This window comes from Bos taurus, chromosome 7 (genome assembly GCF_002263795.3).
Source record: "Bos taurus isolate L1 Dominette 01449 registration number 42190680 breed Hereford chromosome 7, ARS-UCD2.0, whole genome shotgun sequence".
Lineage (NCBI taxonomy): Eukaryota > Metazoa > Chordata > Mammalia > Artiodactyla > Bovidae > Bos > Bos taurus.
In genome coordinates this window covers 104,750,176-104,771,873 of record NC_037334.1, presented here as the reverse complement: position 1 = coordinate 104,771,873, position 21,698 = coordinate 104,750,176, and positions in this window count along the sequence as shown.

Below are 21,698 nucleotides of genomic sequence, written 5' to 3'. Positions count from 1 at the left end.
TGAAGGCAAACATTAACACTGTACATTATTTTCTTATAATTCCATTGTCACCTTATTCATTTTATTCCGATCTAGAAAATTAGTTATAAAGTGAAAACATTTAATTTGGGTTTCAATTTGACTTTCAATATGGTAATAAACAAAATCCTCCTCAAAAATTAATTCCATATATTTTAACAAATATCTGTTGCTTTTCTTCTGTGTTTAAGCCACACTGCTAATGCTGGGGCAAAAATAAGTCAGATGTGACCACTGAATATAATCTAGAAGCCCATTAGAAAGGTAAAATAGTAGTTATGAGATGATACAATCAGGAGAACATTAGTCTGCTTCCACTGGCACAGTCAATAGTGATAATTGGACAGCAATTAGGTGATGACACCTGTCTAGTGGGAGGAAAGGCCCACAGCCGGAAATTAAGTCTCCTGGAATGAAATCCTCTGAGGGGACTGGAAAGGAGACCTCTAAGGTAATCCCATCTGAAGTAAGAAATAGTGATATTACATGTGCCTGCAGAAGCAAAAATGTGTATATCTCTCTGAACTAAAAGTAAAAAAAAAAAGATGATATCATCTATGGTCAAATACAGAAAAATATAAGGGACATATGGATTTACTTAAATAGCATTGGACTTTTCTTGGAGGATATTATTCAGAGGGAAGATCAGGTAATGTTCTGAGAGTCAGCAGAATAGACCTATATGTGACTCATGCACTCTCTACCAGTGTAAATGGGCAAGCCTCTTAGATATATGGTGATCACTTAAACAAGACCAGGAGTTGATGTGGCTCAGATCATTAACTCCTTATTGCCAAATTCAGACTGAAATTGAAGAAAGTGGAGAAAACAACTAGACCATTTGGGTATGACCTAAACAAATCCCTTATGACTATAAGTAGAAGTGAGAAATAGATTTAAGGGACTAGATCTGATAGAGTGCCTGATGAACTATGGATGGAGATTAGTGAAATTGTACAGGAGACAGGAATCAAGATCATCCCCAAGAAAAAGAAGTGTGAAAAAGGAAAATGGCTGTCTGAGGAGGCCTTACAAATAGCTGTGAAAAGAAGGGAAGTGAAAAGCAAAGGAGAATGGAAAGATATACCTATGTGAATTCAGAGTTCCAAAGAATAGCAAGGAGAGATACGAAATCCTTCCTCAGCGATCAATGCAAAGAAATAGACGAAAACAATAGAATGGGAAAGACTAGAGATCTCTTCAAGAAAATTAGAGATGCCAGGGGAACATTTCATGCAAAGATAGGCTTAATAAAGGACAGAAATGGTATGGACCTAACAGAAGCAGAAGATATTAAGATGAGGTAACAAGAATACACAGAATAACTATACAAAAAAGATCTTCACGACCCAGATAATCACGATGGTGTGATCACTGACCTAGAGCCAGACATCCTGGAATGTGAAGTCAAGTGGGCCTTAGGAAGCATCACTATGAACAAAGCTAGTGGAGGTGATGGAATTCCAGTTGAGCTATTTCAAATCCTGAAAGATGATGTGAAAGTGCTGCACTCAATATGACAGCAAATTTGGAAAACTCAGCAGTGGCCACAGGACTGGAAAAGTTCAGTTTTCATCCCAATCCCAAAGAAAGGCAATGCCAAAGAATGTTGAAACTGCCTTACAATTGCACTCATCTCGTTACTGGTAAAGTAATGCTCAAAATTCTCCAAGCCAGGCTTCAGCAATATGTCAGCTGTGAACTTCCAGATGTTCAAGCTGATTTCAGAAAAGGCAGAGGAACCAGAGATCAAATTGCCAACATCTGCTGGATCATCAAAATAGCAAGATAATTCCAGAAAAACATCTACTTCTGCTTTATTGACTATGCCAAAGCCTTTGACTGTATGGATCACTATCAACTGTGGAAAATTCTGAAAAGATGGGAATACCAGACCAACTGACCCGCCTCTTGGAAACCTGTATGCAGGTCAGGAAAGTGAAGTTGCTCAGTTGTGTCTGACTCTTTGCAACCCGTCCGACTCTTTGCAACTGTAGCCCACCAAGCTCCTCTGTCCATGGGATTCTCCAGGCAAGAATACTGGAATGAGTTGTCATTTCCTTCTCCAATTCAGTCAGGAAGCAACAGTTAAAACTGGACATGGAACAACAGACTGGTTCCAAATAGGAAAAGGAGTACATCAAGGCTGTATATTGTCACCCTGCTTATTTAACTTATATGCAGAGTAGCTCATGAGAAACACTGGGCTGGATGAAGCACAAGCTGGAATCAAGATTTCCAGGAGAAATATCAATAACCTCAGATATGCAGATGACACCACCCTTATGGCAGAAACGGAAGAACTAAAGAGACTCGATGAAAATGAAAGAGGAGAGTGCAAATGTTGGCTTAAAGCTCAATATTTAGAAAACAAAGAACATGGCACCCTGTCCCATCACTTCATGGGAAATAGATGGAGAAACAGTGGAAACAGTGGCTGACTTTATTTTTGGGGGCTCCAAAATCACTCCAGATGATGATTGCAGCCATGAAATTAAAAGACGCTTACTCCTTTGAAGGAAAGTTATGACCAGCCTAGACAGCATATACAAAAGCACAGAGCCTGATGCTGGGAAAGATTGAGGCAGGAGAAGAAGGGGATGAGAGAGGATGAGATGACTGGATGGCACCATTGAATCGATTGACATGGGTTTGGATGGACACCAGGAGTAGGTGATGGAGAGGGAGGCCTGGCATGCTGCTCTTCATGCGGTCACAAAGAGTCAGATGTGACTGAGTGACTGAACAGAACTGAAGCACAAACATGTCTACCCATAAAATAAATTCAAGATGGAAACATAAAAAATGTTAATTGTGTTTATCTCTAAAGAAGTAATAGGTGTAAATCATTTACCACAGTTTTCTGTATTATTTTTTCTACACTATGTATATACTGGCATAATTTTTAAGTACAAAATTATAATTATTTACTATATTTAGGCAACATGTAATATTATAAACATTTACTCTGTACAGGCATTATGCTATGGTTTGTATATGCATATTTTCAAAACTGTGAAATATAAGCAATTTTGCATCACATTTTAGGGCTTTCCAAATGGCACTACTGGTATAGAAGCTGCCTGCCAATGCAGGAGACATAAGAGACACAGATTCAATCCATGGGTGAGGACAATTCCCTGGAGGAGGGCATGGCAACCCATTCCAGTATTCTTGCTTGGAAAATCCCATGGACAAAGGAGCCTGGCTGGCTATGTGACCATAGTCCACAGGGTCACAAAGATTCAGACACAACTGAAGCAACTCAGCACACATATCACATTTTATAGCTGAGTAAAGTAAGGTAATGAAGATAACATTTACATGGAATGATATTTGTCCTTTTAGAAAGCTGGTTGAAGTTTCAATGCAAAGTATTGGTATATAATGAAAATGTAAAGTACACTTATATATAAAATATTCGACAGGCACTGGGTTTTTCATATTTCCATAAAAATCATTTCTTTTTTAAAAGTTAATTTTGTTATAACAAGAAAAAAGCTCTTCATGAATCAACAGCAAGATGACGTAAAAAATAATTGCTTATAATATGGGATAGTGAACATCAGAGGGAGAAATGATCATTTATAAAAGGAAGAATGGCAGTAGAGGTCCAGTTTCTGTGTTACTGTATATGATGGATGAGTTAATTCCTCTGACTAATGAACCAAGTCCTTCTCTTGGCCAGAACTAATGAACTAGGATGTTTTGCAGACTCAATATTGTAAAGTATCCACTCCTCTGAAATAGACATGGGCCTTGATGACAGCTATCATATGTTAAATAATGATCATGGTGGAACCTTCCCTGAAGTCACTCATCTTTTTCTTCTTTTTTCTTAAAGGTGTTTGAAAGCTCGTGGATGGAGGATATTAATGAAATATAACTAGCAGACCACTAGAGAGTACCTAGTTTTAGAAACATGAGATTTCTTTGTCATGTGGGGGATCATTATTAAAATTAGGAATGCAGCTTGACAATAGTATTTATGTAATTTGACTGTATACAAATGATGGTAATATTATATGGTATGCTCTTCTATATAAAGGAGAAAGTAGAATTGTAGAATAATCTCAAAAGATAAAGTCTCTGAGAAGTATGGAAGTGGAAGGGATATCAGGACATCTGATGAATGTGACACTATTTGAAATTCAAACATGATTCACAAATTTTTCTTAGGACTCACAGAGGGTATTTCAATATCACAGAAACCTGGACAAGGAATGTCCCTTTTGTCAATATTGTGTTTTATTATCCATGCATAATATTTCTACTACTGGAATAGCCAAAAGAGGATAAGAAATGCTATTAATAAAACTTTTATTGATTTATTATTGTTTCTTTATATTATCCAAGGTTTCAGAAAATTGTCCTGCTTTAAACTGCTGCTAAAATTCTTGTGTCAAATTCCAAAATATCTCCTATATATTTGCATTTGACATCATAAGGCAGCTGGTCAAAAAAAGAAAAAAAATCAGAGGATTTAGTACATATACTGCAGCACAGTGAAGTGTTTAGAACAACAAATTCTGTATTATTTTTCAGCATATGCAAATATTCTTTCCCAGCTGAAAGAATAAAAAATTACCTAACAAATACAGAACTTGTGTGCTTGGCATTCTTCTTAAATTTTATAAACAATAAATCATGTAATCCTCAAAAAATCTCATTAAGAATTTCTCAATTGTGGTGCCCATTTTAAAGATGAGAAAATAAGATACCAACAGAGATTGATAAATCTGCCATTATAGAGTTGGAAGTGGCTGATCAGGCCGGGAGCTGACTGTGGCTCAGATCATGAGCTCCTTATTGCCAAATTCAGATTTAAATTGAAGAAAGTAGGGAAAACCACGAGACCGTTCAGGTATGACTTAAATCAAATCCCTTACGATTATACAGTGGAAGTGAGAAATAGATTTAAGGGCCTAGATCTGATAGATACAGTGCCTGATGAACTATGGACTGAGGTTCATGACACTGTACAGGAGACAGGGATCAAGACCATCCCCATGGAAAAGAAATGCAAAAAAGCAAAATGGCTGTCTGGGGAGGCCTTACAAATAGCTGTGAAAAGAAGAGAAGAGAAAAGCAAAGGAGAAAAGGAAATATATAAGCATCTGAATGCAGAGTGACCAATACAGTATACTAACGCATATATATGGAATTTAGAAAGATGGTAACGATAACCCTGTGTGTGAGACAGCAAAAGAGATACAGATGTTTAGAACAGTCTTTTGGACTCTCGGGGAGAGGGTGAGGATGGGATGATTTGGGAGAATGGCATTGAAACATGTATAATATCATATAAAAAACGAGTTGCCAGTCCAGGTTCGATACATGATACTGGATGCTTGGGATGACTGGATACTGGTGCACTGGGATGACCCAGAGGGGAGGTATGGGGAGGGAGGTGGAAGGGGGGTTCAGGATGGGGAGCACATGTACACCTGTGGCAGATTCATGTTGATGTATGGCAAAACCAGTACAATACTGTAAAGTAATTAACCTCCAATTAAAATAAATAAGTTTATATTTAACAAAATAAAATTAAATTAAAAAAAAAAACAAAGAATAGCAAGAAGAGATAAGAAGGTCTTCCTCAGCAATCAAAGCAAAGAAATAGAAGAAAACAATAGAATGCAAAGACTAGAGATCTCTTCAAGAAAATTAGAGATACCAAGGGAATATTCATGCAAAGATGGGCTTGATAAAGGACAGAAATGGTATGGAACTAATAGAAGCAGAAGATATTAAGAAGAGGTGGCAGGAATACACAGAAGAACTGTACAAAAAAAGATCTTCATGACCCAGATAATCACGATGCTGTGAACACTCACCTAGAGCCAGACATCCTGGAATGTGAAGTCAAGTGGGCCTTAGGTAGTATTACTATGAACAAAGCTAGTGGAGGTGATGGAATTCCAGTTGAGCTATTTCAAACCTTGAAACGTGATGCTGTGAAAATGCTGCACTCAATATGCCAGCAAATCTGGAAAACTCAGCAGTGACCACAGGACTGGAAAAAGTCAGTTTTCATTCCAAACCCAATGAAAGGCAATGCCAAAGAATGCTCAAACTACAGCACAATTGCACTCATCTCACACGTTAGTAAAGTAATGCTCAAAATTCTCCAAGCCAGGCTTCAGCAATATGCGAACCGTGAACATCCAGATGTTCAAGCTGGTTTTAGAAAAGGCAGAGGAACCAGAGAACAAATTGCCAACATCCAGTGGATCATTGAAAAATGAAGATAGTTCCAGAAAAACATCTATTTCTGCTTTATTGACTATTGCAAAGCCTTTGACTGTGGATCACAATGAACTGTGTAAAATTCTGAAAGAGATGGGAATACCAGACCACCTGATCTGCCTCTTGATAAAACTATATGCAGGTCAGGAAGCAACAGTTAGAACTGGGCATGGAACAACAGACTGGTTCCAAATAGGAAAAGGAGTACGTCAAGGCTGTATATTGTCAGCCTGCTTATTTAACGTGTATGCAGAGTACATCATAAGAAATGCTGGGCTGGAGAAGCACAAGCTGGAATAAAGATTGCCAGGAGAAATGTCAATAACCTCAGATATGCAGATGACATCATCCTTATGGCAGAAAGTGAAGAGGAACTAAAAAGCCTCTTGATGAAGGTGAAAGAGGAGAGTGAAAAAGTTGGCTTAAAACTCAACATGCAGAAAACGAACATCATGGCATCTGGTCCCATCACTTCATGGGAAATAGATGGAGAAACAGTGGAAACAGTGGCTGACTTTATTTTTCTGGGCTCCAAAATCACTGCAGATGGTGACTGCAGCCATGAAATTAAAAGACGCTTACTACTTGGAAGAAAATTATGACCAACCTAGATAACATGTTGAAAAACAGAGACATTACTTTGCCAACAAAGGTCTATCTAGTCAAGGCTATGTTTTTTTCCAATGGTCATGTATGAAAGGTTGTTGTTGAATCACGCGAATACACCAGGATTCTTGGCCCCCGGAGGAGAAGAATTCAATCCGGGGCCAGAGACGAGGCTTGATCGCTCAGAACTTTTGTGTAATAAAGTTCTGTTAAAGTATAAAGGAGATAGAGAAAGCTTCTGACATAGGCATCAGAAGGGGGCAGAAAGAGTACCCGCTTGCTAGTGTTAACAATGCAGTTATATACTCTCCAGTGAATCCAAAGAATGTCTGGAGGTTGTAAAGACCTCATCAGACCTACTCCCATAATTTACATTTTAAGATAACACTGTCCTCAGGCAAGACACATCCTTGTAAAGACCAGGTCTACTTCCATAATTAACATTTTAAGATAACAGAAGGTTGAATCCAAAGACTGTCCTTAGGCAGGATACATCATTGGTATATAATCCTAAGGAATGTGGAGAAAGGAAAAAAGTTTGTCCTTTCTTCCTCCTTGAGAATTCCAGACCCCTAGACTCCCTATCAACCTGCCTAGGAAATGACTCTCTCATGTATGGATCCAAGAGTTGGACTATGAAGAAAGCTGAGCGCCGAAGCATGATGCTTTTGAACTGTGATGTTGGAGAAGACTCTTGACAGTCCCTTGGACTGCAAGGAGATCCAACCAGTCCATTCTGAAGATGATCAGTCCTGGGTGTTCTTCGGAAGGAATGATGCTAAAGCTGAAACTCCAGTACTTTAGCCACCTCATGCGAAGAGTTCACTCATTGGAAAAGACTCTGATGCTGGGAGGGATTGGGGGCAGGAGGAAAGGGGGACGACAGAGGATGGGATGGCTGGATGGCATCACCTATTCGATGGACATGAGTTTGAGTGAACTCCGAGAGATGGTGATGGACAGGGAGGCCTGGCGTGCTGTGATTCATGGGGTTGCAAAGGGTCGGACACACTTGAGCGACTGGAATGAAATGAACTGAACTGATCAGGATTCAGTTCAGTGGCTCAGTCCTGTCTGACTCTCTGCAATCCCATGGACTGCAGCATGCCAGGCTTTGCTGTCCATTACCAATTCCCGGAGTATACTCAAACTGATGTCCATTGATTCAGTGATGCCATCTAATCATCTCATCCTCTGTAGTCCCCTCTCCTCCCACCTTCAATCTTTCCCAGCATCAAAGTCTTTTCCAGTGAGCCAGTTCTTTGCATCAGGTGGCCAAAATATTGGAGTTTCAGCTTCAGCATCAGTCCTTCCAATGAATATTCAGGACTGATTTCCTTTAGGATGGACTGGTTGGATCTCCTTGACATCCAAGAGACTCTCAAGAGCCCTTTCCAACACCACAGTTTATTTTTATTTTATTTTATTTTTATGCTTTTGAGCTTTTATTTTTTTTATTTTTATTTTTTAAAATTTTATTTTATTTTTAAACTTTACAATATTGTATTGGTTCTGCCATATATGGAAATGAATCTGCCACAGGCACACATGTATTCCCCATCCTGAACCCTCATCCCTCCTCCCTCCCCATACCATCCCTCTGGGTAATCCCAGTGCACCAGCCCAAGCATCCAGTATCGTGCATCGAACCTGGACTGGCAACTCATTTCATATATGATATTATACACGTTTCAATGCCATTCTCCCAAATCATCCCACCCTCTCCCTCTCCCACAGAGTCCAAAAGACTGTTCTATACATCTGTGTCTCTTTTGCTGTTTCGTATACAGGGTTATTGTTACCATCTTTCTAAATTCCATGTATATGAGTTAGTATACTGTATTGGTGTTTTTCTTTCTGGCTTACTTCACTCTGTATAATAGGCTCCAGTTTCATCCACCTCATTAGAACTGATTCAAATGTATTCTTTTTAATGGCTGAGTAATAATCCATTGTGTATATGTACCACAGCTTTCTTATCCATTCATCTGATGATGGACATCTAGGTTGCTTCCATGTCCTGGCTATTATAAACAGTGCTGCTATGAACATTGGAGTACACGTATCTCTTTCAATTCTGGTTTCCTCAGTGTGTATGCCCAGCAGTGGGATTGCTGGGTCATAAAGCAGTTCTCTTTCCAGTTTTTTAAGGAATCTCCACACTGTTCTCCATTGTGGCTGTACTAGTTTGCATTCCCACCAACAGTGTAAGAGGGTTTCCTTTTCTCCACACCCTCTCCAGCATTTATTGCTTGTAGACTTTTGGATCGCAGCCATTCTGACTGGCGTGAAATGGTACCTCATAGTGGTTTTGATTTGCATTTCTCTGATAATGAGTGATGTTGAGCATCTTTTCATGTGTTTGTTAGCCATCTGTATGTCTTCTTTGGAGAAATGTCTATTTAGTTCTTTGGCCTATTTTTTGATTGGGTCATTTATTTTTCTGGAATTGAGCTGTAGGAATTGCTTGTATATTTTTGAGATTAGTTGTTTGTCAGTTGCTTCATTTGCTATTATTTTCTCCCATTCTGAAGGCTGTCTTTTCACCTTGCTTATAGTTTCCTTTGTTGTGCAGAAGCTTTTAAGTTTAATTAGGTCCCATTTGTTTATTTTTGCTTTTATTTCCAATATTCTGGGAGGTGGGTCATAGAGGATCCTGCTGTGATGTATGTCAGAGAGTGTTTTGCCTATGTTCTCCTCTGGGAATTTTATAGTTTCTGGTCTTACGTTTAGATCTTTAATCCATTTTGAGTTTATTTTTGTGTATGGTGTTAGAAAGTGTTCTAGTTTCATTCTTTTACAAGTGGTTGACCAGTTTTCCCAGCACCACTTGTTAAAGAGTTTGTCTTTAATCCATTGTATATTCTTGCCTCCTTTGTCAAAGATAAGGTGTTCTTATGTGCGTACATTAATCTCCGGGCTTTCTATTTTGTTCCATTGATCTATATTTCTGTCTTTGTGCCAGTACCATACTGTCTTGATGACTGTGGCTTTGTAGTAGAGCTTGAAGTCAGGCAGGTTGATTCCTCCAGTTCCATTCTTCTTTCTCAAGATAGCTTTGGCTATTCGAGGTTTTTTGTATTTCCATACAAATTGTGAAATTATTTGTTCTAGCTCTGTAAAGAATACCATTGGTAGCTTGATAGGGATTGCATTGAATCTATAAATTGCCTTGGGTAGTATACTCATTTTCACTATATTGATTCTTCCAATTCATGAACATGGTATATTTCTCCATCTATTAGTGTCCTCTTTGATTTCTTTCACCAGTGTTTTATAGTTTTCTATACATAGGTCTTTAGTTTCTTTAGGTAGATATATTCCTAAGTATTTTATTCTTTCCGTTGCAATGGTGAATGGAATTGTTTCCTTAATTTCTCTTTCAGTTTTCTCATTATTAGTGTATAGGAATGCAAGGGATTACTGTGTGTTGATTTTATATCCTGTAACTTTACTATAATCATTAATTAGTTCTAGTAATTTTCTGGTGGAGTCTTCAGGGTTTTCTATGTAGAGGATCATGTCATCTGCAAACAGTGAGAGTTTTACTTCTTCTTTTCCAAATTGGATTCCTTTTATTACTTTTTCTGCTCTGATTGCTGTGGCCAAAACTTCCAAAACTATGTTGAATAGTAATGGTGAAAGTGGGCACCCTTGTCTTGTTCCTGACTTTTGAGGAAATGCTTTCAATTTTTCACCATTGAGGATAATGTTTGCTGTGGGTTTGTCATATATAGCTTTTATTATGTTGAGGTATGTTCCTTCTATTCCTGTTTTCTGGAGAGTTTTTATCAAAAATGGATGTTAAATTTTGTCAAAGGCTTTCTCTGCTTCTATTGAGATAATCATATGGTTTTTATTTTTCAATTTGTTAATGTGGTGTATTACATTGATTGATTTGCAGATATTGAAGAATCCTTGCATCCCTGGGATAAAGCCTACTTGGTCATGGTGTATGATCTTTTTAATGTGTTGTTGGATTCTGATTGCTAGAATTTTGTTAAGGATTTTTGCATCTATGTTCATCAGTGATATTGGCCTGTAGTTTTCTTTTTTGTGGCATCTTTGTCAGGTTTTGGTATTAGGGTGATGGTGGCCTCATAAAATGTGTTTGGAAGTTTACATTCCTCTGCAATTTTCTGGAAGAGGTTGAGCAGGATAGGTGTTAGCTCTTCTCTAAATTTTTGGTAGAATTCATCTGTGAAGCCGTCTGGACCTGGGCTTTAGTTTGCTGGAAGATTTCTGATTACAGTTTCAATTTCCGTGCTTGTGATGTGTCTGTTAAGATTTTTCTATTACTTCCTCGTTCAGTTTTGGAAAGTTGTACTTTTCTAAGAATTTGCCCATTTCTTCCACGTTGTCCATTTTATTGGCATATAATTGCTGATAGTAGTCTCTTATGATCCTTTGTATTTCTGTGTTGTCTGTTGTGATCTCTCCATTTTCATTTCTAACTTTATTGGTTTGATTTTTCTCCCTTTGTTTCTTGATGAGTCTGGCTAATGGTTTGTCAATTTTATTTATCCTTTCAAAGAACCAGCTTTTGGCTTTGTTGATTTTTGCTATGGTCTCTTTTGTTTCTTTTGCATTTATTTCTGCCCTAATTTTTAATATTTTTTTCCTTCTACTAACCCTGGGGTTCTTCATTTCTTCCTTTTCTAGTTGCTTTAGGTGTAGGGTTAGGTTATTTATTTGACTTTTTTCTTGTTTCTTGAGGTATGCCTGTATTGCTATGAACTTTCCCCTGAGGACTACTTTTTCCCACAGGTTTTGAGTTGTTGTGTTTTCATTTTCATTCGTTTCTATGCAAATTTTGATTTCTTTTTTTATTTCTTCTGTGATTTGTTGGTTATTCAGCAGCATGTTGTTCAGCCTCCATATGTTGGAATTTTTAAAAGCATCAATTCTTCAATGCTCAGCTTTCTTTACAGTCCAACTCTCACATCCATACATGATCATTGGAAAAACCATAGCCTTGATTAAGACGGATCTTTGTTGGAAAAGTAATGTCTCTGCTTTTTAATATGCTTCCTAGGTTGATTATAGCTTTTCTTCCAAGGAGCAAGCATCTTTTAATTTCATAGCTGCAGATCAGATCAGATCAGTCGCTCAGTTGTGTCCGACTCTTTGTGACCCCATGAATTGCAGCACACCAGGCCCCCCTGTCCATCACCAGCTCCCAGAGTTCACTGAGACTCATGTCCATCGAGTCAGTGATGCCATCCAGTCATCTCATCCTCTGTTGTCCCCTTCTCCTCCTGCCCCCAATCCCTCCCAGCATCAGAGTCTTTTCCAATGAGTCATGGCTGCAGTTACCATCAAAAACAAAGGTGATTTATCTAAGCAAATATATTTCAGCTTAATACCCATTACCTGGAAGGCAGTGTTCCCAGAGGTGAGCCATTATGTATAATTTAAGCTGGTAGGCAGGAGAACCAGAGATAAAATTGCCAATATCTGTTGGATCATAGAAAAAGCAAGAGTTCAAGAAAAAAAAAATTTACGTTTGCTTTATTGACTATGTTAAAGCCTTTGACTGTATGGATCACAATAAACTGTGGAAAATTCTGAAAGAGATGGGAATACCAGACAGATCACCTTAATTGCCTCCTGAGAAACCTGTAAGCAGGTCAAGAAGCAACAGTTGGAACCAGACATGGAACAATGGACTGGCTCCAAATTGGGAAAGGAGTATGTCAAGGCTATATATTATCACCCTGTTTCTTTAACATATGCAGAGTTCATCAGGCAAAATGTCAGGCTAGATGAAGCACAAGCTGGAATCAAGATTGCTGGGAGAAATGTCAATATTCTCAGATATGCAAATGACACCACCCTTATGGCAGAAAGTGAAGAGGAACTGAAGAGCCTCATGATGAATGTGAAAGAAGAGAATTAAATTGTTGAATTGAAACTCAACCTTCAAAAACAAAGATCATGGCATCTGGTCCCATCACTTCATGGCAAATAGATGGAGAAACAATGGAAATAGTGGCAGACTTTATTTTTCTGGGCTCCAAAATCACTGCAGATGGTGATTTGCAGCCATGAAATTAAAAGACACTTGCTCCTTGGAAGAAAAGTTATGAGCAACATAGACAGCACATTAAAAAGCAGAGATATTACTTTGCCAAGAAAGTTCCATCTAGTCAAATCTATGGTTTTTCAAGTAGTCATGTGTGGATGTGAGAGTTGGACTATAAAGAAAGCTGACTGCCAAAGAATTGATGCTTTTAAACTGTGGTGTTGGGGAATACTCTTGAGAGTCCCTTGGACTGCGAGGGGATCCAACCAGTCCATCCTAAAGGAAATCAGTCCTGAATATTCATTGGAAGGACTGATGCTGAAGCTGGAACTCCAATACTTTGACCACCCGATGTGAAGAATTGACTCATTTGAAAAGCCCCTGATCCTGGGAAATATTGAAGGTGGGGGGAGAAGGGGTGGACAGAGGATGAGATGGTTGGATGGCATCACCAACTCGAAGGACATGAGTTTGAGCAAGCTCCGGGAGTTGGTGATGGGCAGGGAAGCTTGGTGTGCTGCAGTCCTTGGTGGCACACGGAGTGGGACACATGTGAGTGACTGAACTGACTGCAGCTGTCACTGATCAGGGTTACAGCCACACAATATGGCTTCAAAGACATTGCTGTTAATCATTAGTCTTTGGTGTTGTCCTTCTGGGTTTAATAACATCCTAATCAAATCAAGTACTTGCAGAATATCCTGGATTTCAACCCCAATCCCCTCATTTACTAGCAAACACTGGGTAAGTTCCTTTAGTTTCTATTAGTCCCAGTTTCTGTGTGCATAAAATACACATCATGGCATTGATCTAATTAACATGTTATATGGATAAATGGGATAATGTAGGGACTCTGTTTTTCTTCTCTTCTTCTTTTTTTTTTTTTTTTTCCTCCAGTTTTGGAAGAACTGGAAGAAAGGGAAATGGAAAATAAAATCCTGTCACCTAGATCTTTATTCCCTCTATATCTCAACCTGCCATTGTTCTTGTTTCATTGATTATCAGATATTTTCCTTAATTGGATGGCTCTTTAAGTGGTGAGCCTGTCTATTTTTCTGGCTTCCCAGGTTGTACTAGTGGTAAAGAACTCACCTGCCATTGCAGGAGACATAAGAGATGTGGATTCAATCCTTGGATCTGGAAGATTCCCTGGAGGAGGGTATGGCAACCCACTCCAGTATTCTTGCCTGAAGAATCCCATGGACAGAGGAGCCTGGCAGGCTGCAATCCATAGTGTCTTCAAAGAGTCAGATGTGACTGAAGAGATTTAGCAGGCACGCACATCTATCTTTCAGAGAGTTGACAGAATAGCGTCTTTAGTTAATATGACATAGAGTAATTGCAGTAAATAAGAATCTAAGCAGAAAACTATTATTCTGGATCACTACACAAGAGTGAGCCGAGGTGGGAATTAAGATGCCATTGCTAACACATGTTCAAACACTGGCACCTGATTCCTATGCTTGGCACTGATCTGTCAGTTTTTTGGATGTCCTCCTAGAAAAACTGAGGAACTAACCCCTACATTTTTTCTCTGGACAATCTCCCCCACTTACACATGAAACAGAATAATTAAAACGATCAAGGCAGTAATTTTCCCACCCTCTCAGATCTGTCAGGATGCTCTCAGCTTTATAGACAAATAAGGGAAGAACATTTTGATTTTCTACATTCTTCCCAGTTGCCTTTCACTTTTTAGTTTCCCTGGTGGCTCAGAGGGTAAAGTGTCTGCCTGTAATGCAGGAGACCTGGGTTTGATTCCTGGGTTGGGAAGATCCCCTGGAGGAAGAAATGGCAACCCACTCCGGTACTCTTGCTTGGAAAATCCCATGGAGGGAGAAGCCTGAAGTGAGGTGAAGTGAAGTGAAGTGAAGTGAAGTTGCTCAGTTGTGTCTGACTCTTTGCGACCCCATGGACTGTAGCCTACCGGGCTTCTCCACCCCTGGGATTTTCCAGGCAAGAATACTGGAGTGGGTTGCCATTTCCTTCCCCAGGGGAACTTCCTGACCCAGGGATTGAACCTGGGTCTCCCTCTTTGTAGGCAGATGCTTTACCATCTGAGCCACAAAGGAAGCTAGGTAGGCTATAGTCTATGGGGTTCCATAGAGTTGGATACGAATAAGGGACTTCACTTTCACTTCACTTTTTAGTTTCATCTCAATACTCACCTGCTGCTGCTGCTAAGTTGCTTCAGTCGTGTCCGACTCTGTACGACCCCATAGACGTCAGCCCACCAGGCTCCCCCGTCCCTGGGATTCTCCAGGCAAGAACACTGGAGTGGGTTGCCATTTCCTTCTCCAATGCATGAAAGTGAAAAAGTGAAAGTGAAGTCACTCAGTCGTGTACCACTCTTATCGACCCCAAGGACTGCAGCCCACCAGGCTCCTCCATCCATGGGATTTTCCAGGCAAGAGTACTGGAGTGGGGTGCCACTGCCTTCTCCAAATACTCACCTATTTTCTTAGTAATCAATGAATCTTTCTCATTACCGAGCAAAGTCAGAAATTGCTAAGTTAGTTTCATCTTTTATCTGTCCTATATTGGCTTTCTGGACCAATTCTGAATTGATTATACATTCTCTACTGTTGATTTAACATTGTGCCTTTTCTTGTAATAAACTAGTCTCTTCAAAATGCTTTTTTTTTTTTTTTCTTTTTAAGAAAAACATGTTTCACTAACTTATATCAATTGTAACCTGGAATTTTAATAATTTATCTCCTATTTACAGGCTAGACAGTCTTCTTTATGTGTTCTCTCTCCAATTTGCTATGCTTCCTATCACTATTCATCTATTTTATTGATACATTTTCTTCATTATTTCTTAAAGACAATACATCCTTGGTCTCTAACTGATGACATATTTAGAAAATTTATGCTGTTGTTTTATTGACTTGTGTATTTCTTCCTTCACAAGATAGAGTGAATTGGGTGGTTTAAAAAAACTGTATTCTTACCTTGCCCAATCGTATAGTGTTATATCCTTGTTTCAAGAAACACTGACACAGCTGATTTACATGTTTCATAAGTCTTGTTCTTTTCCTGATCATTCTCTATTCTTTTCTACTCTTCAGGTAAACCACATCAGTATACAGATAGCCTGAATTATTTGTACACTTGCATTTCCTCTTTGTCACTCTCTTAAAACAACAGTGCATATATTTATTTTCTTAATATATTTATAGGCATATCAAATTGATAATAGCTGTTTTTAATTTTAGAATTTGTGTTTGATTACTACTGTGATGCTTAAAATTAATAAAGTAGTAAAATTCTCCATTATTTTTAGATAGGCCTAACTTGTGTTCACTTTATTCTGTGAGTTTTATAGCATTTTTTCACCAACCTTCATGTAAAATGTTTACCTATAAAATTTCATAAAAGTAAAATTCAAAAATAGCATGAAATCAAATGTAATTCACTTGACAAGTAGCTGGTTAGATATGTACACTCATTCTGGTCATCCTTTAGCTATAAATTTTATTTATGGTTTTGAAGTTATAATTATTATAAAAGGTATTTTATAATTAGTAATAAGCAACATTGAGTCAAACATCAGAGTTATTTGGAGACTCTGTCCACCTCTCAGTTATTTACCTTCATGGACATTGTCTTCTATTCAAGTATGAAAAAAGATTTCAGTACTCTAATCACTGGAGAACATTTTATTCATTATGTGACTCTTTGATGCACATATAGTCAAGTGTTTTTCTAAAGATGGTCAGGTATATGTGATTTGCCCTATCAGTGATTTAACCACAATTCTATAATTAATCACAGCTTCCCACATGGCCAGTGGTAAAGAATCTGCCTGTGATGCAGGAGATCTGGGTTCAATCCATGAGTTGGGAAGATCCCCTAGAGAAGGAGACATGGGGTCTCAAAGAGTCTGACAGGACTTCGGCAACTGAGTATGCAACATTGTAATTAATCATGTTTTACACTGATGTTAATATATGAATGCCCTATTCTTAAACATAGAGCATCGGTAATAATAATGTATAAAATTCAAATATTTATTTTACTGTTATACTGTATGACTTTCTTTGATAACTTCACAATTTATTCATTAAAAGAAGTAACACAGCTATCATAAAAAATAGTGCCTCTGTGAGTGCTGTGAAGTTTCTGCTAAAATGAGAAAATAAATGTGTTTAATTGATCAGTAAATTAATGACCACTAATTTTCTGCAAAGAATGTCTCTCGTAAGAAAAAAGCAAAAGACAGCAACCAGCAGAAAAGCAGTCTGTGCAGCTCTGTGACTCTGTTTACCTCCCTGTAATACAGATATCTCACTGTAATTCCTCTCCTAGGCGCTAAGGTTACACGAGTTATGGTGGCCTCTTAGATATGCTTTGATGTTTGCTGAGTGACTACTTTGTAGAAAGTCCTTCTTTTATTCTTGAACAAACCTTAAACTAGTCAAACCCAATCACACTTTATATTTTCCCTTAATAGTCTTTAATTCTCTTTCTGCCAGAGCCTATAAGAGACAGCTGGGTACTCTTCAGGTATTTTTTCCTTATTCACTCTTAATGAACTTTGTTGTTTAGTCACTAAGTCGTGTCCAACTCTTGAGACCCCATGGACTGTAGCCTGCAAAGCTCCTCTGTCCATGGGATTTCCCAGACAAGAATACTGGTATGGGTTGCCATTTCCTTCTCCAGGGAATCTTCCTGATCCAAAGACTGAACCTGGGCCTTCTGCACTGCAGGTGGATTCTGTAACAACTAAGCCACCAGGAAAGCCCAAATTAATAAATACGTTTCTTTAAAAGTCAATAGTAAATTTTCCTCTCATTAATACATCTCTTCTCACCTATTCTGGAATTTGGGATCTGTAATTGCAAAAACAAACTCATCACCAAAGTAGTCTTCACAGTAAACATTTTGATACTTTGAGTCATATCTACGTGCAGGTGTTACATATATGATCAAACCTAAAATTATCTTAGTTGTCTCAGTCCTGGATGGCTTTCTCTTTTCTTTAACTGTTATAATACAAAAGAATCCATTTGTAATAAAATTTTTTTTTTTTTTTTACAAAGCTATTAGTGGAAAGATAATATGAATTAATCATTTTTATAACTCCTATCTTCCTAGTCTCTTTACATTGCTGCAAGCAATTATATAAGGAATTCTGGAATTCCTATTCTCTGGAACACTAAATAGGTAAAAGAATATAAAATCTATAGGAAATGGAGCATGGAGAGATAGATAGAGTTGGTGAAGTAAGCAGGTAGTTAGGAAAACACAAAGGAAATACTGTTCAGATTAATAAGTAATTTTTGAAAGAGTAGTAATTAATGGATATAATTTTCATCAAAACTAGGATGAATCAACTATTTGAACTAGAGAAAATCATCTGAATATTTCTTTTAAGTTTATCAAATCGGAGAATGAAGTGAATTTGAAAGAAAAAGACTACCTTTTGAAATGGGCAAACTACAGCTTGACAACTGTTTTTTTTGTTTTGTTTTCTTTTGTTTTAACCATGTGTAGGTTAAGAATGATATTTGCATTTGTAAATAGTTTAAAGGAACAATATTTTGTCACTGGTGAAAGTTAATGAAGCTTAAATCGATTAATCATATGTGTTTAAGTTTTTTCCTGGACTCTGAATTCTACTCTATTGATCCATATGTGTATCTTACACTAATATCACATCATTTTGATTACTGAAGCTTAATAGTAATTTAATTAAATGAAGATTTAATATTGGATATGAATATCTTCCAGTATTTTGTATCATTTTTTAAATATTGGTTGGCTATCCAGACTCCTTTGGTTCTGTATGAATTTGAGGATCAACTTTTCAATTTCTGATACAGTCACTGGTCTAGAGTGAGCAATAGGGATCAGGTAAGGATGGGAGTGAGTTTTCATCCAAATATTCTATTGTCATTTCTTCAGTTTTGTTCACCACCAATGTAAAATGTGAATACTCACATACTCCTTCTAAAGCTAGGCTTGTACATACAGTTGCTAAATATTCAATATCCAACCAGTTGGAGAGGGAAGTCGGTAGGTACCGTATAGGAATAGGAGATTAAATAAAAACAAAACAAACAAACAAACAAACAAACAGGACTGTTATGGGATTATACGAAATCATGTGTGTGAAACCTTTGAAAATTTTAAAGCACCATAGAATTTAAAGAATCTTTCATTCAGTTAAAAATATATGCATGGTTCCCTAGAGAATCTGATGGAGTTTGAAATTCTTTCTGGAAAACATACTGTCGGAAGGATCATCACTCCACCCGGCATGAGGTGTCAATATAAAAAGACTTCCTCGTATCCCCCTGCATCCTCATTGTCACATGTGACTCCTAGTGGCGTACCCTCCGAATGGGTGGAGTGGGCAGGGAACTGATTAGAGTGCAGGGGAAAGGGATAGGAATGATGTTTCTCACATAAGACTATAGCTCTCATAGCTGGGAGATAACCTTTAAGCTCTTAGATTTTTTATCTAAATACTTACAGTTGCCAGGAGCCAGTGTGAGGAACTCTGCCCATGGCAAAGGTCATGAGGAAGGAGGCTCGGCATACGCAAAGGCGGGATCGAGCCTCAGGAGTCCCCCTGGAAATTCTCCAGCATCTGCCCCCAAAACCAGAGCCTGCCTACTTTACTGCCTTGTGCTCTCACCTACACCTCTGACTTTACGGGGGGCTGTCCCCCACCAGCTCTTTCGGAGAAGGAGTTAACTTAGAGCTCCAGTTAATAATAATTCCTGGGCTTGACAGGAGTGTTTCAACCTACAAACTCCTCTGAAGGTTCTCTAGCCTGCCTGACAGGCTTGTCCGGACACATGTGATTGTTCACAGCCTCCCAACCATAAGAGGCATGAGATGTTCTAAACTTTCTAAAAACAGATTCTTTTAAGAAGTTAGGAAATTATTAGTGTAGTATAGTGGGCTGATTAGAAATTGTATTGGTGAAGGGTTTTTCATTTGTTGAGCCAATGTTTGCTGCTAAGTCTCCACATCCCCTGCCCTTATACACATTAATGAATATATAGAAAAACTAAGTATTAACCTTTGATATTAATCATGTTAGACTTTAGGCTAAACAGATTCTTTCCTTAATTAAAACCCACTGCACCCTCACTCTATACGAATGTAACTTTATCTGGTGCCTTCGAAAGGTGGCGTCTGTTTTAAAAATAATCACTCCTGGAGAAATAAGTGTCCTGGTTGACTGACCTCTGTCACAAGGAGAGGGTCATAAATTGTCAGCAGGCCCCCTGGCCAGAAGATGAGGTAACGCCCCTAAGGCCTTTGTATAAATTTGTATGAAGCACCTGATTTTGATAAAAGTCAGGACGGCTGACCCCACGTGACTTCTGTATTACATCTCTGTGTATAAAAGCAGACCCTGGAAAATAAAGAATGGGATCAGTTCCTGAAAAGACTGGTCTCCCCATGTCGTTCTTTCTCTCACCTTCTGGCTGAACTCCCATCTGGAGCGTGGAGGCTCGTCAAGCCTACTAATTATGCCTGGGCTTCTAAGATCTGACTGAGGAGGCCTTAGTGTCTCCTCTCCTTCAGGAGAATGGAAGGACGCCTGCGGCCTATGTAGGTGATGCAAACTCCTTGTCTTAGGGTTTTATTGGTTTTCCACGTAAACCAAGTTATTCAGCCTCTTTTCTCCACTGAATTTTCCTACTGAGCTATCCTTATTTAACCACTCTTTATATCTTTAATTCTATCGTATCCTGATTGCTGATGCTGTCCCCACTTCGAATTCCCTGGGCTGGACCCTGGCACACAGTGAATATGATATAAAATGTTCCTTCCTTTGAGATGGTTCAATTTGCTTTAGAGGAGGAAGAACATGAGAGAATGCTTTAGGAAGGGCTTCAGTCTTAATGATGGAATTCTGAGAAGTCTCCACTCATGGGCTATAATTTCCAGATAGTTTTCCATTGGAATGAAGGTGATAACATTTTATTAAAAAAAAAAAATCTTTTGTGGTTATTTTCATGGAAAAGTTAAGAATGTTATACCATGCATGCTTATGCTGCTAACATACTAAATAAAAGGCACATAAATATTTTGTTTTCTGGGGATGGGAAGCAACATGTGAAACATGAATATTGCTATTAAATTAGTAATTAGATATTATTCAAAACTTGAAATGGTTAAATAAAATATTAAAATTTATTGATTTGAGTATATGTAGGACAATTTCCAAGTACTATGATTATGTAGAATAATCAATGAGCTAAGCAATATTTTCATGTTGAATTATATTTTAGTCTGTTGAAAATTAAACTTATACATTTCTTCTTTTAAATAAAGATATCACTGGGCTTTAGAACTATCATTATCCTGAGTAGATGCTTATAGGGAAAAAATTATTCTTTTGTTTCATTTCCAATAATTATCATATTTAGAAACAGAAATGGGAGTAGATAAAACTAAAGAAAGGGTTGGCTTATATATTACAGAGGAAAATATCTGATTTAAAAGTATACGTTAAAGAAGTCACAAAATGATGATTTGGAGGATTATGTTTTTGTTTTTTTAATAGACAAAGATAAGAAGTATAATCTAAGATAAGGTCATCATATCCAAACAGATAAGATTATTCTATCACTCAAAATCGTCATATCCAAACAAGTAGATAAGATTATTCTATAACTCAAAAGACCTCATTTTTCCACAGCTCAAATTACTAATAATATTCTTCTTAAATTTTATTTAAGTTTATTCAGGTATTAAAAATTTGCTTTATTCCATTTAAAATTTACGTATTTTAGTTCATCCTTGTGGTGATTGTTTGTATTTGAAATGTCCA